The sequence below is a fragment of the Lithobates pipiens genome, unplaced genomic scaffold (assembly GCF_037356315.1).
Source record: "Lithobates pipiens isolate NorthernLeopardFrog02 unplaced genomic scaffold, aLitPip1_a1.2 Scaffold_8, whole genome shotgun sequence".
In the NCBI taxonomy this organism is placed as follows: Eukaryota; Metazoa; Chordata; class Amphibia; order Anura; family Ranidae; genus Lithobates; species Lithobates pipiens.
In genome coordinates, this window is record NW_027507903.1 from 120,087,755 (window position 1) to 120,103,081 (window position 15,327).

The following is a 15,327-nucleotide window of genomic DNA, read 5'->3' on the forward strand; positions in this document are numbered from 1 at the left end:
CCAATACTCTGCAATACCCTGCCATAAATTGCCATACCCAGCCATACTCTGCAGTGCCCACATCGCTGCTCACCGAATTTAACCCCTCAATTCCCTGCCAATACTCTGCAATACCAGTGCATACTCTGCAGTACGCTGCCATTACTCTGCAGTACCCCGCCATTACTCTGCAGTACCCCGCCATTACTCTGCAGTACCCCGCCATTACTCTGCAGTACCCTGCCATTACTCTGCAGTACCCCCCCAATACTCTGCAGTACCCCCCCAATACTCTGCAGTACCCCCCCAATACTCTGCAGTATCCCCCCAATACTCTGCAGTATCCCCCCAATACTCTGCAGTATCCCCCCAATACTCTGCAGTACCCCGCCATTACTCTGCAGTACCCCGCCATTACTCTGCAGTACCCCGCCATTACTCTGCAGTGCAGTACCCTGCCATTACTCTGCAGTACCCTGCCATTACTCTGCAGTACCCTGCCATTACTCTGCAGTACCCTGCCATTACTCTGCAGTACCCTGCCATTACTCTGCAGTACCCTGCCATTACTCTGCAGTACCCTGCTATTACTCTGTAGTACCCCGCCAATACCCCGCCAATACTCTGCAATACCCTGCCATAAATTGCCATACCCAGCCATACTCGGAGATACCCAGCCATACTCGGTGATACCCTGAAATACCCAGCCATAGACGCCCCCCACCGCCCTCCGGTGCTTCTACCAACTCGCCAGTACGATCAAAGCCAGAATCTTTTTTTTATTTTTTATTTCAGGCTTCCCAGCCTAGAGGTGAGATGTGGGGTCATATTGACCCCCAGATTTCACTGTAAAGAGGACCTGTCACCCCATATTCCTATTACAAGGGATGTTTACATTCCTTGTAATAGGAATAAAAGTGATCAAAAATATATTTTTGGGGAAAAAAATGTCAAACTAAAATAAAGTAAAATGAACAATAAAAAAAAAAATTTTTTTAAAGCGCCCATGTCCCCATGTGCTCGCATGCAGAAGCGAACGCATGCGTAAGCCCCGCCCACATATGAAAACGGTGTTCAAACCACACATGTGAGGTATCGCCGAGAACGTTAGAGCGAGAGCAATAATTCTAGTCCTAGACCTCCTCTGCAACTCAAAACATGTAACCAGTAAAAAAAAAATTTAAAGTGTCGCCTATGGGGATTTTTTAAGTAGCGACGTTTGGCGCCATTCCACGGGCATGTGCAATTTTGAAGAGTGACATGTTTGATATCTATTTACTCAGCATAACTTCATCTTTCACTTTATGCAAACATTGGGCTAACTTTACTGTTTTTTTTGTTTGTTTTTTAAGCACAAAACTGTTTTTTCCCCCAAAAAAACGCGTTTGAAAAATTGCTGTGCAAATACCGTGTGAGATAAAAATTTGCAACGACCACCATTGTATTCTCCAGGGTCTTTGCTAAAAAAAAAAATATATATAATGTTTTGGGGTTCTCTGTAATTTTCTAGCAAATAAATGATGATTTTTACATGTAGGAGAGAAATGTCAGAATTGGCCTGGGTGCTCCAGAACGCCTGATGGCGCTCCCTGCATGTTGGGCCTCTGTATGTGGCCACGCTGTGTAAAAGTCTTACACATGTGGTATCGCCGTACTCGGGAGTAATAGCAGAATGTGTTTTGGGGTGTAATTTGTGGTATGCATATGCTGTGTGTGTGAAATAACCTGATAATATGACAATTTTGTGAAAAAAAAAAAAAAAAGGAAATAGGCCGTCAGTACTTCAGGTGTGATCAATTTTCAGATATTGGCACCATAGCTTGTGGACTCTATAACTTTCACAAAGACCAAATAATATCCACCAATTTGTACTTATTTTTACCAAAGATATGTAGTAGTATGAATTTTGGCCAAAATTTATGAAGAAAAAATTACTAATCTGCTAAATTTTATAACAGAAACGAAGAAAAATTTATTTTTTCGCAGAATTTTCGGTCTTTTTTCTTTTATAGCACAAAAAATAAAAAACTGAGAGGTGATTAAATACCACCAAAAGAAAGCTCTATTTGTGTGAAAAAAAGGACAAACATTTCCTATAGGTCCAGTGTTGCATGACTGAGTAATTGTCATTCAAAATGTGAGGGCACCGAAAGCTGAAATTGGTCTGGTTATTAAGGGTGTTTAAGTGCCCAGTGGTCAAGTGGTTAATAATAGAGCTTGCACTCAGTAGTGTTAGGAGATAGTGCGTGCTGTCTGCGTGCTCTGTACCCAGTACATACCGCTATAATATAGGGCAGGCCCCTACTTTCAAACATCCAACTTACAAACATCTCCTACTTGCAAACGCAAGGAGACAGCAGCAAGTGAGATGAAAAAAGATGAACGACAAAACAAATTATACAGGGGTGATAACCCTTCCCTATGTTTTCCAAAAAGCTTAAAAATAGTTTTTTTGACTGGAGCTACACTTTAAAAATGTACCGGTTGAAAATTACAAACAGATTCAACTTAACACAACAAACCTACACAGTCCCTGTCTTGTTTGCACCGCCTGTATACTGCTGTTCTGAGTATATAGGGCCTGGGGGCCACACGCATTTCCTTTTTTTAATATGGGTACGGGGTTCCCCTTAATATGCGTACAAGACCCAAATAGGCTGGTAATGGGCAGGGAGGGCTACCCATGCCATTTTTCTCAATGATTTTCAACCATATTGCAGGAACCAGATATAACATTAAAACCGCAAGCAGTTTTAAATGGTGTTATTTCCGTTTAATGTCATTTTGTGCAGGGACTGTTCTAAACACGGGAAACACGGGGCACTTCACAGGCATACTACAGACACCCCCCAGGCACCATATTTAAAGGAATATTTCACCTTTTTTTTTTCACTTTAATCGTCATTAAAATCAGTGCTCCCGCCAAAACGGCAGTTTTTAAAACTTTTTTTTGCAGTGACCCATGTCCCCTGAGGCAGGAGGCAGGTCCCCAAACCCTTTTTAGGACAGTATCTTGCATATTAGCCGTTAAAATTAGCACTTTCCATTTCGAACGTTCGAGTCCCATAGACTTCAACGGGGTTCGAACGTTCGTAACGAACGCGGGGGTCGTTCGCAAGTTCTGGTGCGAACCGAACCGGGGGTGTTCGGCTCATCCCTACTGGCAGCAATTGATGGGTACAGTATCTGCTTTTGATGGCTCAGTGGCGGCAATTTATGGGCACAGTGGTTGCGTTTGACGGGCACAGTGAGGCAGCCTTTGACGGGCACAGCGAGGCAGCCTTTGACGGGCACAGCGAGGCAGCCTTTGACGGGCACAGCGAGGCAGCCTTTGACGGGCACAGCGAGGCAGCCTTTGATGGGCACAGCGAGGCAGCCTTTGATGGGCACAGTGGGGTGTTTGCTGGGCATTTGTTGGGCGCAGAGAGGCAGCGTTTTATGGGTGCAGTGAGGCGGCGTTTGATGGGCACAGTGAGGCGGTGTTTGATGGGCACAGTGAGGCGGCATTTGATGGGCACTGTGAGGCAGCGTTTGATGGGCGCAGTGGCTGCGTTTGACGGGCGCAGTGAGGCGTTTGTTGGGCGCAGTGAGGCAGAGGATACATGGGTTAGATTAGATGGGATGGATGTCCAGGGAAAACAGAGGAGGCCTCCATCCCTTCTTATCTATCCTATGAATCCTCTGTGTACTCTGGACATGTTTCTGGGCCTCCATCCCTTCTAATCTAACCCATGTATCCTCTGTGTACTCTGGACATATCTCTGGGCCTCCATACCTTCTAATCTTACAGGGGGAACTCTGCGAACCCTGATGTAAAGGGGAACACTGATGTAAAGGGCAATGCTGAAGACCCTGATGTAAGTGGGAACTCTGATGTAAATGGGAATGCAGTGGACTCTGATATAAAGTGGTCTCTTGTGTCCAGAGCAACCCTTTCATCAGAGTTCCTCCTTAGATCATGCTCTGTAGAATTTTCCTTTACATCTGAGTTCCCTTGCACTGTAAGGGGGAAGAATCCTGCGGACACTGATGTGAAGGGGAATACCGGGAAATGTGATGGGGGGGGGGGGAGAGACTCTGGTGACCAGAGACCACCTTCCGCAGAGTGAATACACTTGGGGGGGGGGGGGGCAGGGGTGTTACTGAGATGGGAAACATTTATATCAGTGCCCTCTTACATAATTGCATTCACTCCCCCCTCACATCAGTGACACCCCCCCAGACTGGCCTGGCGGCTCTGTCACTGACCTCCTCTACGGTTCAGCGTGCAGGGCTCAGTTAGACGGCTCCAGGTTGGTGGTTCTGGTTTTTAGTCTATAGTCTCTTCTCCACAGTCCATACACATCTGATTCCTTCCGTAATCCCAATCCCGGCGGTGCTCTCACTCTTGATTCCTCTCCAAACTCCCCCTAAGAGACGGCAGACACGTTAAAAGACAAGAGATAGTCAGAGATTGCAGACAGGATACAAGAGACTGTTAGAGGCTGCGAACAGGATACAGGAAGTGGTTAGAGGCTGCAGACATGGTACAAGAGGTGGTCGGAACATGTGCACAGGATACAGGAGGCAGTCAGAGGATGTGGAAATGGTACAGGTGGTGGTCAGAGTATGCAGACATGTAGGAGGAGCAAACAGAGGGGTTCCCTGTGTAAGGGGGGCACACAGAGGGATCAGTCATGTAGGGGGATCACACAGTGGGATGAAGGCCTTATAAGAGCTGTCACAGGAGGGCCCTCACACAGGACACATGGTAGGCAGGGCCGTAAGGTTGGCACACACAGGATCCTAATCCCCAGGGCAGATGGGGTCCCTAGGTGAGATGAAGTCCCCGTTCCCAGGGGAGATGGAGTTCCTGCCCCCAGGTGAGATAGGATCCCTTTCCCAGAGTGAGATGGGGGTCCCTGTCTCCAGGAGAGAAGGGGGTCCCTGTTCCAAGAGAGAAGGGGGTCCCTGTTCCAAGAGAGAAGGGTGTCCCTGTCCCCAGGAGAGAAGGGTGTCCCTGTCCCCAGGAGAGAAGGGTGTCCCTGTCCCCAGGAGAGAAGGGTGTCCCTGTCCCCAGGAGAGAAGGGTGTCCCTGTCCCCAGGAGAGAAGGGTGTCCCTGTCCCCAGGAGAGAAGGGTGTCCCTGTCCCCAGGAGAGAACAGGGCTCCTGTCCCCAAGAGAGAAGGGGGTTCCTGTCCCCAAGAGTGAAGGGGGTTCCTGTCCCCAAGAGTGAAGGGGGTTCCTGTCCCCAAGAGTGAAGGGGGTTCCTGTCCCCAGGGGAGAAGGGGGTTCCTGTCCCCAGGGGAGAAGGGGGTACCTTTCCCCAGGAGCGAAGGGGGTCCCTGTCAGTGCGCAGTGAGGCAGAGGATACATGAGTTACATTAGATGGGATGGATGTCCAGGGAAAACAGAGGAGGCCTCCAACCCTTCTAATCTATCCCATGTATCCTCTGTGTACTTTGGACATGTCTCTGGGCCTCCATCCCTTCTAATATTACAGGGGGAACTCTGTGAACCCTGATGTAAAGGGGAACACTGATGTAAAGGGCAATGCTGAAGACCCTGATGTAAGTGGGAACTCTGATGTAAATGGGAATGCAGTGGACTCTGATATAAAGTGGTCTCTGGTGACCAGAGCAACCCTCTCATCAGAGTTCCTCCTTAGATCATGCTCTGTAGCATTTTCCTTTACATCTGAGTTCGCTTGCACTGTAAGGGGGAAGAATCCCGCGGACACTGATGTAAAGGGGAATGCCGGGAAATGTAATGGGGGGGGGGGGGGGGTCGAGACTCTGGTGACCAGAGACCACATTCCGCAGAGGGAAACCTTTATAACAGTGCCCTCTTACATAATTGCATTCACTCCCCCCTTACATCAGTGACACCCCCCCAGACTGGCCTGGCGGCTCTGTCACTGACCTCCTCTACGGTTCAGCGTGCAGGGCTCAGTTAGACGGCTCCAGGTTGGTGGTTCTGGTTTTTAGTCTATAGTCTCTTCTCCACAGTCCATACACATCTGACTCCTCCCGTAATCCCAATCCCGGCGGTGCTCTCACTCTTGATTCCTCTCCAGACTCCCCTAAAGAGACGGCAGACACGTTAAAAGACAAGAGATAGTCAGAGATTGCAGACAGGATACAAGAGACTGTTAAAAGCTGCGAACAGGATACAGGAGGTGGTTAGAGGCTGCAGACATGGAACAAGAGGTGGTCGGAACATGTGCACAGGATACAGGAGGCAGTCAGAGGACGTTAGAATGGTACAGGTGGTGGTCAGAGTATGCAGACATATAGGGGGAGCAAACAGAGGGGTTCCCTGAGTAAGGGGTGCACACAGAGGGATCAGTCATGTAGGGGGATCACACAGTGGAATGAAGGCCTTATAAGAGCTGTCACAGGAGGGCCCTCACACAGGACACATGGCAGGCAGGGCAGTAAGGTTGGCACACACAGGATCCTGATCCCCAGGGCAGATGGGGTCCCTAGGTGAGATGAAGTCCCCATTCCCAGGGGAGATGGAGTTCCTGCCCCCAAGTGAGATAGGATCCCTTTCCCAGAGTGAGAAGGGGGTCCCTGTCTCCAGGAGAGTGAGAAGGGGGTTCCTGTCCCCGGGGGAGAAGGGTGTCCCTGTCCCCAGGAGGGAAGGGGGTCTCTGTCTTGGGAGGAGGGGGTCCATGTCCTCAGAGGGGGGGAAGGGGTTTCCTGTCCCCAGGGGAGAAGGGGGTTCCTGTCCCCAGGAGAGTGAGAAGGGATCCCTGTCCCCAGGAGAGTGAGAAGGGATCCCTGTCCCCAGGAGAGTGAGAAGGGATCCCTGTCCCCAGGAGAGTGAGAAGGGATCCCTGTCCCCAGGAGAGTGAGAAGGGATCCCTGTCCCCAGGAGAGTGAGAAGGGATCCCTGTCCCCAGGAGAGTGAGAAGGGGGTCCCTGTCCCCAGGAGAGTGAGAAGGGGGTCCCTGTCCCCAGGAGAGTGAGAAGGGGGTCCCTGTCCCCAAGAGAGAAGGGGGTTCCTGTCCCCAGGAGAGAAGAGGGATCCTGTCCCCAGGAGAGAAGAGGGATCCTGTCCCCAAGAGAGAAGAGGGATCCTGTCCCCAAGAGAGAAGAGGGATCCTGTCCCCAAGAGAGAAGAGGGATCCTGTCCCCAAGAGAGAAGAGGGATCCTGTCCCCAAGAGAGAAGAGGGATCCTGTCCCCAAGAGAGAAGAGGGATCCTGTCCCCAAGAGAGAAGGGGGTCCCTGTCCCCAGGAGAGAAGGGGGTCCCTGTCCCCAGGAGAGAAGGGGGTCCCTGTCCCCAAGAGAGAAGGGGGTTCCTGTCCCCAAGAGAGAAGGGGGTTCCTGTCCCCAAGAGAGAAGGGGGTTCCTGTCCCCAAGAGTGAAGGGGGTTCCTGTCCCCAAGAGTGAAGGGGGTTCCTGTCCCCAAGAGAGAAGGGGGTTCCTGTCCCCAAGAGAGAAGGGGGTCCCTGTCCCCAGGAGAGAAGGGGGTCCCTGTCCCCAGGAGAGAAGGGGGTCCCTGTCCCCAGGGGAGGAGAGGGTTTCTGTCACCAGGGGGAGAAGAGGGTCTCTGTCTTGGGGAGAAGGGGGTCCCTGTCCCCAAGAGAGAAGGGGGTTCCTGTCCCCAAGAGAGAAGGGGGTTCCTGTCCCCAAGAGAGAAGGGGGTTCCTGTCCCCAAGAGAGAAGGGGGTTCCTGTCCCCAAGAGTGAAGGGGGTTCCTGTCCCCAAGAGAGAAGGGGGTTCCTGTCCCCAAGAGAGAAGGGGGTTCCTGTCCCCAAGAGAGAAGGGGGTCCCTGTCCCCAGGAGAGAAGGGGGTCCCTGTCCCCAGGAGAGAAGGGGGTCCCTGTCCCCAGGGGAGGAGAGGGTTTCTGTCACCAGGGGGAGAAGAGGGTCTCTGTCTTGGGGAGAAGGGGTCCATGTCCTCAGAAAGGGGGGGAGGGGGGTCCCTGTTCTCGGGGAAGATGGAGTGGGATATGGGATGGTTTCACTTACTATGACATGCAGGTCCCTCATTTATGGTCGTCTGGGCTCCCTCTAGCAGCATGGATGGGTGATCAGCATATGCCCAGGGAGCACAGCTAAGGCTGAGCATTTTCTGAGCATGACAGTGGTTGCGTTTGACGGGCACAGTGAGGCAGCCTTTGACGGGCACAGTGAGGCAGCTTTTGACGGGCACAGTGAAGTGTTTGCCGGGCATTTGTTGGGCGCAGCGAGGCGGCGTTTGATGGGCGCAGTGAGGCGGCGTATTTATTGGCAGAACAATGTACTGTACTTGGACTCAGTGCTATGCACGGGGCCCGCCCCCCCTCTCCAAGCTCCGCTCTATCTCCCCCTCCCACCAACTTTCCGCCTCCGCCCGCCCCCTCGAGTCCATAATTTTTTCTAGACCCTGGACATGAGATTTGCGCATGCGCGATTCGCAGCTTGTTAGTGGGGTGGGCGGGGCCGTTTCTGTCGTTAAACCATCTCTGCGCCTCCGCCCGCCCGAGAGCATATTTCTTGACCGTGGCTAGCTCCCGCGCATGCGCGATCAAGGGCCGTGAAATCGCGCATGCGCAGTAAAGCCCCGCCGTCAGCTGTTTCAGTGACGGAGCCGCACCGGAAGTGACGCGGTTTGATTTCTGCATGAGTCGCAGACATTTTTACAACTCCGGCTCCCGTGGACAGAAGACGTCCAAAACGAGTTGCACAACACTACGCATACAGTAGAACACTCCAGGCACACATTTCACACCCCTGCACCCCCTATTACCCCCCTGCAACCCCTGTCACCAATATCAGTTTGTTTTTTATTGTTTACTGCATGGGTGCATTGTGACTGTAATAACTGTTAGGGCAGTTAGATTTAGCCCCCTTTAGGTCTAGGAACCCCCCCAATAAAGGTTTAACTCCGTGATCACTAAACAATCGTATTAGTGTCACAGGTGACGCTAGTTAGGCAGGTAGGTATTTAGGTTTCCGCAGCTTTTTATAGCATCAGGGACCCCCATATACTTCCTAATAAAGGTTTTAACCCCCCCGATTGCCCCCTAGTTAACCCTTTCACCAGTGATCATCGTATAACTGTTACGGGTGACGCTGGTCAGTTAGATTGTTTTTTATAGTTTCAGGGCACCCACCATTTATTACCTAATAAAGTTTTGACCCCCTGATTACCCGGCGGGTGATACAAGTTAGGTTTTAGGGTCAGATAGGGTCTGCGTCGCCCCAGACAGCGTCAGGTTAGTGCCAGTACCGCTAACACCCACGCATGCAGCATACACCTCCCTTAGTGGTATAGTATCTGAACAGATCGATATCTGATAAGATCTATACTAGCGTCCCCAGCAGTTTAGGGTTCCCAAAAACACAGTGTTAGCGGGATAAACCCAAATACCTGCTAGAACCTGCATTTAGCACATATGCCCAGCACACCCAAGTTTACGATTGATCGCTGTCACTTACAAAACACTAAACGCATAACTGCAGCATTCACAGAGTCAGGCCTGATCCCTGCGATCGCTAGCAGTTTTTTTGGTAGCGTTTTGATACAGTCGCTGACAGCCTAGGATTTTTTTTTATCCGTGAGTCTCACTAGTGTACCACTAAATTTAGAGCCCAAAATGGCAAATCGAAGGTACACTAGTGAAGCGGCCTACACGTTTCTGAGCATGACAGATAGTGAAGAGGAGGTCACTCATCTGTCAGATTCAGGCTCAGAATTCGATCCTGTAGAGGACAGCGGCTCCATGACAGATAGCTCTGACGATGGAGTTGTGGTCCCTGCCAAGGTCAGGCGTACCAGACCCCGAACAACTTCTTCTGTTGATGTGCAAGAACCGCAGGTCCCTCATATGGAGCAGAGCAGTACTAGCGCCACTCATCCTTCTGGTAAACTGGCACGCACCAGCAGCCTAGTACACCCTAGTCGTAGCCAAACCAGCACTGCAGTAGCACGTGCTGACGTGGCAAGGCCCATAAGTGTAGTTCAAGCTGGTCAGGTGGCAAGCACAAGTAGTGCCCCGCTGCCACCAAGAAGACGAACACAGGCCCATTGTGCCCATAGTGCCCTTCCTGCTGCTTTCGCCAATCCTGATTGGGAACCCACCACTTCTGCAGCACCCGTACTTCCCCCATTCACTGGCCAACCCGGCATTTAGGTAGAAACAGTTGATTTTACGTCACTTGATTTTTATTTGCGTTTTTTCACCGAAGATCTCTATAGAGCTATTGTGGACCAAAGCTATTTGTACGCTGGTCAACACATCGCCACTATTCCCCAGTCCTCACTTGACAGAGATTGAAAACCAATTACAGTTTCCGAATTTAAGATCTTTCTGGGCCTTTCCCTCAACATGGGCATAACCAAAAAGAGTGAGTTGGGGTCATATTGGTCCACTGATACAATTCACCATATGCCCGTGTTCTCTGCCTCCATGACCAGGGCACGATACGAGCAGATCTTGCGGTTCATGCATTTTAATGAGGAACTCTGTCGTCCTCGTGGAGACCCTGGATACAATCGGCTCTATAAAATTCGGCCCCTCGTAAACCACTTCAACCAACATTTTGCAGACTTGTTTCCTCCCCATCAAACAGTACCCTCCCAGCATGCGAGCCAGACACGGGGTCAAGATGTATAAGCTCTGTGACAGGGCCACAGGCTATACATGTAGTTTTATGGTTTACGAGGGCAAAGATAGTCACGTAGAGCCAACAAACTGCCCTAACTACATAGGAAGCGCTGGCAAGATTGTGAGGGACTTGGAGTCACACTTATTCGGAAAGGTGTACCACTTGTACGTGGACAATTATTACACGAGCGTGCCACTGTTTAGTCATTTGTTTGATCAGCAGATTGGAGCATGTGGCATCGTGCGACCTTATAGCCAGGCCTTTCCCCAGTGGCTTGTAGATTCCCATCTTAGCCTGGGGGAGAGAGCCTGCTTGCAGTGTAATAACTTGCTCGCTATGAAGAGGACGGATAATGAGAATGTTTTCGTTCTTACCTCCCTTCATGCAGACATGACAGTCCAACTTACTACGGCGACTGGTGTTGAGGAGAAACCCCTCTGTGTCCACGAATATAACCAAAATATGGGATGGGTGGACCTCCATGACCAGTTGTTGGCGCCGTACCTAGTTGCCCGTAAGGTCAGATGCTGGTACAAGAAAGTGTCTGTTTATTTATTTCAATTGGCTTTGCTGAACGCTCATGTGCTATACAGAGCTTCAGGACGGACTGGATCCTTCCTTAACCACTTCAATACTGGCCATAGTAAAATTACATCCTCTAGTTTGTGGGGGGATATCTGAATGATGCCTATAGCTACAGGCATCATTCAGATATCAATCTTTCCGGCCGGCGATTCTGTGCACGATAAGAACAATCATAGCGGCAGTTCCACCGATTGATCGTTCTTATAGGCAACGGGAGGGGACGTCCCCTCCCGCCACCATTCAGTGCTTCCCTGGGATCTCCCGTGCCATCAGGGGCCCGGAGAAAGAATTGTCTGCCTCCGGGTGACGACCATAGAGATTTCCGGTGACCAGATCTCTATGACAGTCGGGGGCCCGACTTATTGACCCCATATCTCTCCATAAAGTGGACCTGTCACATAGATTGCTATTACAATTTTTTCAAAAAAAAAAAGAGTACCTGTCACTACCTATTGCTATCGTAGGGGATATTTACATTCCCTGAGATAACAATAAAAATGATTAAAAAATTATTTTTAAAAAGCATGTCGTGTTTGGTATCCATGTACCCGGCCTAAGATCATCTTTTTTATTTCCTCAAACATTTGGGCATAATAGTGCTTTAAAATTGAAAAATGCGTTTTTTTTTCACAAAAAAATGCATTTGAAAAATTGCTGCGCTAATACTGTGTGAAAAAAAAAAATTAAACACCCTCCATTTTAATCTGTAGGGCTTTAAAAAAAAATTATGTTTGGGGTTCAAAGTAATTTTCTTGCAAAAAAAAAAAAAAGTGTCAGAAAGGGTTTTGTCTTCAAGTGGTTAGAAGAGTGGGTGATGTGTGACATAAGCTTCTAAATGTTGTGTATAAAATGCCAGGACAGTTCACCCCCCCCCAAATGACCCTATTTTGAAAAGTATTTGCTGAGAGGCATGTCGAGTCCATGGAATATTTTATATAGTGACACAAGTTGCGGGAAAAAGACAAATTATTATGTTGTTTTTTTTGCACAGTTGTCACTAAATGATATATTGCTTCTCTCTGTCCCGAAGAGAGAAGGGGGTTCCTGTCCCCAAGAGAGAAGGGGGTTCCTGTCCCCAAGAGAGAAGGGGGTTCCTGTCCCCAAGAGAGAAGGGGGTTCCTGTCCCCAAGAGTGAAGGGGGTTCCTGTCCCCAAGAGTGAAGGGGGTTCCTGTCCCCAAGAGAGAAGGGGGTTCCTGTCCCCAAGAGAGAAGGGGGTCCCTGTCCCCAGGAGAGAAGGGGGTCCCTGTCCCCAGGAGAGAAGGGGGTCCCTGTCCCCAGGGGAGGAGAGGGTTTCTGTCACCAGGGGGAGAAGAGGGTCTCTGTCTTGGGGAGAAGGGGGTCCCTGTCCCCAAGAGAGAAGGGGGTTCCTGTCCCCAAGAGAGAAGGGGGTTCCTGTCCCCAAGAGAGAAGGGGGTTCCTGTCCCCAAGAGAGAAGGGGGTTCCTGTCCCCAAGAGTGAAGGGGGTTCCTGTCCCCAAGAGTGAAGGGGGTTCCTGTCCCCAAGAGAGAAGGGGGTTCCTGTCCCCAAGAGAGAAGGGGGTTCCTGTCCCCAAGAGAGAAGGGGGTCCCTGTCCCCAGGAGAGAAGGGGGTCCCTGTCCCCAGGAGAGAAGGGGGTCCCTGTCCCCAGGGGAGGAGAGGGTTTCTGTCACCAGGGGGAGAAGAGGGTCTCTGTCTTGGGGAGAAGGGGTCCATGTCCTCAGAAAGGGGGGGAGGGGGGTCCCTGTTCTCGGGGAAGATGGAGTGGGATATGGGATGGTTTCACTTACTATGACATGCAGGTCCCTCATTTATGGTCGTCTGGGCTCCCTCTAGCAGCATGGATGGGTGATCAGCATATGCCCAGGGAGCACAGCTAAGGCTGAGCATTTTCTGAGCATGACAGTGGTTGCGTTTGACGGGCACAGTGAGGCAGCCTTTGACGGGCACAGTGAGGCAGCTTTTGACGGGCACAGTGAAGTGTTTGCCGGGCATTTGTTGGGCGCAGCGAGGCGGCGTTTGATGGGCGCAGTGAGGCGGCGTATTTATTGGCAGAACAATGTACTGTACTTGGACTCAGTGCTATGCACGGGGCCCGCCCCCCCTCTCCAAGCTCCGCTCTATCTCCCCCTCCCACCAACTTTCCGCCTCCGCCCGCCCCCTCGAGTCCATAATTTTTTCTAGACCCTGGACATGAGATTTGCGCATGCGCGATTCGCAGCTTGTTAGTGGGGTGGGCGGGGCCGTTTCTGTCGTTAAACCATCTCTGCGCCTCCGCCCGCCCGAGAGCATATTTCTTGACCGTGGCTAGCTCCCGCGCATGCGCGATCAAGGGCCGTGAAATCGCGCATGCGCAGTAAAGCCCCGCCGTCAGCTGTTTCAGTGACGGAGCCGCACCGGAAGTGACGCGGTTTGATTTCTGCATGAGTCGCAGACATTTTTACAACTCCGGCTCCCGTGGACAGAAGACGTCCAAAACGAGTTGCACAACACTACGCATACAGTAGAACACTCCAGGCACACATTTCACACCCCTGCACCCCCTATTACCCCCCTGCAACCCCTGTCACCAATATCAGTTTGTTTTTTATTGTTTACTGCATGGGTGCATTGTGACTGTAATAACTGTTAGGGCAGTTAGATTTAGCCCCCTTTAGGTCTAGGAACCCCCCCAATAAAGGTTTAACTCCGTGATCACTAAACAATCGTATTAGTGTCACAGGTGACGCTAGTTAGGCAGGTAGGTATTTAGGTTTCCGCAGCTTTTTATAGCATCAGGGACCCCCATATACTTCCTAATAAAGGTTTTAACCCCCCCGATTGCCCCCTAGTTAACCCTTTCACCAGTGATCATCGTATAACTGTTACGGGTGACGCTGGTCAGTTAGATTGTTTTTTATAGTTTCAGGGCACCCACCATTTATTACCTAATAAAGTTTTGACCCCCTGATTACCCGGCGGGTGATACAAGTTAGGTTTTAGGGTCAGATAGGGTCTGCGTCGCCCCAGACAGCGTCAGGTTAGTGCCAGTACCGCTAACACCCACGCATGCAGCATACACCTCCCTTAGTGGTATAGTATCTGAACAGATCGATATCTGATAAGATCTATACTAGCGTCCCCAGCAGTTTAGGGTTCCCAAAAACACAGTGTTAGCGGGATAAACCCAAATACCTGCTAGAACCTGCATTTAGCACATATGCCCAGCACACCCAAGTTTACGATTGATCGCTGTCACTTACAAAACACTAAACGCATAACTGCAGCATTCACAGAGTCAGGCCTGATCCCTGCGATCGCTAGCAGTTTTTTTGGTAGCGTTTTGATACAGTCGCTGACAGCCTAGGATTTTTTTTTATCCGTGAGTCTCACTAGTGTACCACTAAATTTAGAGCCCAAAATGGCAAATCGAAGGTACACTAGTGAAGCGGCCTACACGTTTCTGAGCATGACAGATAGTGAAGAGGAGGTCACTCATCTGTCAGATTCAGGCTCAGAATTCGATCCTGTAGAGGACAGCGGCTCCATGACAGATAGCTCTGACGATGGAGTTGTGGTCCCTGCCAAGGTCAGGCGTACCAGACCCCGAACAACTTCTTCTGTTGATGTGCAAGAACCGCAGGTCCCTCATATGGAGCAGAGCAGTACTAGCGCCACTCATCCTTCTGGTAAACTGGCACGCACCAGCAGCCTAGTACACCCTAGTCGTAGCCAAACCAGCACTGCAGTAGCACGTGCTGACGTGGCAAGGCCCATAAGTGTAGTTCAAGCTGGTCAGGTGGCAAGCACAAGTAGTGCCCCGCTGCCACCAAGAAGACGAACACAGGCCCATTGTGCCCATAGTGCCCTTCCTGCTGCTTTCGCCAATCCTGATTGGGAACCCACCACTTCTGCAGCACCCGTACTTCCCCCATTCACTGGCCAACCCGGCATTTAGGTAGAAACAGTTGATTTTACGTCACTTGATTTTTATTTGCGTTTTTTCACCGAAGATCTCTATAGAGCTATTGTGGACCAAAGCTATTTGTACGCTGGTCAACACATCGCCACTATTCCCCAGTCCTCACTTGACAGAGATTGAAAACCAATTACAGTTTCCGAATTTAAGATCTTTCTGGGCCTTTCCCTCAACATGGGCATAACCAAAAAGAGTGAGTTGGGGTCATATTGGTCCACTGATACAATTCACCATATGCCCGTGTT

General features: G+C 50.5%; 1 long non-coding RNA gene across 3 annotated transcripts in view; it reads right to left on the bottom strand.

The window, feature by feature from the left end:
- Positions 1 to 15,327, bottom strand: part of LOC143963478 (uncharacterized) — a 126,398-nt gene that overhangs the window by 25,414 nt on the left and 85,657 nt on the right. For all 3 annotated transcript variants that reach the window (XR_013270972.1, XR_013270971.1, XR_013270973.1), the window contains 2 exons: positions 5,881 to 6,035; positions 4,228 to 4,388 (listed from right to left, as the gene is read on the bottom strand). This is a non-coding gene — a long non-coding RNA (uncharacterized LOC143963478). The remainder of the gene's footprint in view (positions 1 to 4,227; positions 4,389 to 5,880; positions 6,036 to 15,327) is intronic.